A 2,511-nucleotide genomic window follows, 5' to 3' on the forward strand; every position below is an offset into this window, starting at 1 on the left:
CGAGATATTCCATGAATTATTAACTAACAAGCTGGAAAATATATTTCCTTGATTCTTGAAATATGCCTAACCATGTAACAAACGCTAAACGCGCACATAACTTGGATTTCGTTTTTTTTTTTTTTTTTTTTTTTTTTTTTGTACACCAACTTGTCTTAATTATATTTCATTTAATCAGATGCTAAACTTCTCTGTGCTTTATCAAAAGAAATCATAATAACTTTCGATATAACGCTATAAAAGTAGAAAGTTAATTTACAAATATTAGGCCAATGCTTATGCACACGGTTCCTGCTGCCACTCTATGGTGAACACTTCATATCACACTTTGGAAGCCGCAGATGTTTCTTTGGGGAAATTCTTTTTTTTCTATTAATAAACAATTACTGAACTAACATTGATCATTCACTGGGGAAATACTTTGTGCGCTTATTCAGTTAATCACTGATACGTATTATCAGATAAATAGGATGACAATATTGGAATAAAATATACTAATGGCAAACCCATGAGTTTCTATAGAAGTACGATCAATTCTGAGATTTGTCGCTTCACTTCTGGAACTTACTGTACGAGCCTTGGGCGCTTATCCACATGGAGAGTGTTTTCTGTAGTCTCCACGTTGAGAGGAGATGTGAGAATATAAAATTTTTCTACTTTATACAACGTAGCAGTATGAAATAAATATGCACATTCCTAGAACTCATGTAGGAATAACTCATCTAACATAAAACGTCTGTTCTTGCTAAGAAGCGAATTACTATAAAAAAAAAGTGCGTCTAATTGCAAGAAGTTAACTTACGTCACTGTTTCCCGGATCAACTCCGATTACGTACAATGATAAAAATATTATGAGACGTCCTCTTTATTAATGCAATGAGTATGCATGAACAGATTGCATGTGTTGTTGCTCATTTGTTTTGTGGTGTTCTTTTTGTTGACAAGCGTGTCTTAAGAACAGAGCTAAAATCAACAAAGAATGGAAAACATCATTTGAGTCTTCTTCTTCTTCTTCTTCCCAGCTTTTTCCCATTTTTATATGGGGTCGCCGTTTCGGATGAGCCGTTTCCATCTATTTCTATCTTGCGCTTCTGCCTCATCAATTCCCTTCTCATGTAAATCTCCTCTCACACAGTCCTTCCATCTCTTTCTTGGTCCCTCTCTCTTCTTCTTCCTTGCACCTCCACTCCCATAGTATGTCTCCCAGCGTGGTCCTCATCTCTCCTCAACAGGTGTCCATACCATCTCAGCCTCCCTCCTGCACTTTCTTTGATACTTCCACCACCTTAGTTGACCCCCTTATGTAGTCATTTCTGATCCATCCACTCTTGTTACCCCAGACATCCACCTAAGCATTCTCATTTCTGCCACATCCATCTTCTTCTGCTCTGCTTTTTCTCATGCTTGCCTGTTTCCGTACCATACAGCATTTGCTGTTCTTACCACCGTCTTGTGAAATTTTCCTTTTAACCTAAGCGGCACTCCTTTTGTCACAAAGAACTCCCGAGGCCGCTCTCCAGTTGTTCCAAGCCTGCCTGTTACCCGATGTTTACTTCTTCTTTATTCCATACTTCCTCCAGCGTAACAAAAGAATACCCAAATACTTAAACTTATCAACTCTCCTTATTTGCTCTCCACCAAGCTGAATACTTTCTCTATCATCCCCCTCGGTGGTGGTACACATATATGTCTTGGATCTACTTATTCTCATTCCTCTGTCCTCCAGTACTTGTCTCCATCTTTCCAATTTCACTTCCAGATCTTCCCTGCTCTCTGCACACAGAACAATATCATCCGCATACAATATGTTCCATGGTACTGTCTCCCTTACTTCTCTATTATACATCCATCACTATTTCAAAGATAAATGGCTCAGAGCCGACCCTGGTGTAATCCTACTCTCACCTCAAAACCTTCTGTCTCCCCAACACTGCTCCTCACTCTGGTAAATACATTCCGGTACATCTCTTGTATCAATCGCACATACTTCTCTGGCACCATCTTCTCCCTCAGGCTCCTCCATACCTCTTGTCTCGGGACTCTGTCATAAGCCTTTTCAAGGTCAATGAATACCATATGTTAGGTCCCTTTGTCTTTCCCCGAATTTCTCCATTATTTTGCCTCAGACAAAATATACCATCTGTTGTTCCCCTTCCCTTCATAAATCCCATCTGCTCTTTACCTATTTGTAAACTTTCTTTCTCTCAGTCTTAGCATCTATCATCCTTTCCAGTATCTTCAAAGTGTGGGACATCAATTTAATGCCCCTATAATTACCACACTCTTGGACATCGCCTTTCCCTTTAAAAAATTGGGATCAATATACTCCCACGCCACTCATTTGGTATCTTTTCCTGTTCAAGGATCTTTATCATAAGATCGTACAGTATATCCACTCCTTCATCTCCTAATGCTTTCCATGCCTCCACCGGGATCATGTCTGGTCCGGTTGCCTTCCCATTCTTCATCTTCTTCAGTGCATTTAGTACCTCTTGCCTAGAAAAACCTCAT

The sequence above is a fragment of the Macrobrachium nipponense genome, chromosome 17 (genome assembly GCF_015104395.2).
Source record: "Macrobrachium nipponense isolate FS-2020 chromosome 17, ASM1510439v2, whole genome shotgun sequence".
Classification (NCBI taxonomy): Eukaryota; Metazoa; Arthropoda; class Malacostraca; order Decapoda; family Palaemonidae; genus Macrobrachium; species Macrobrachium nipponense.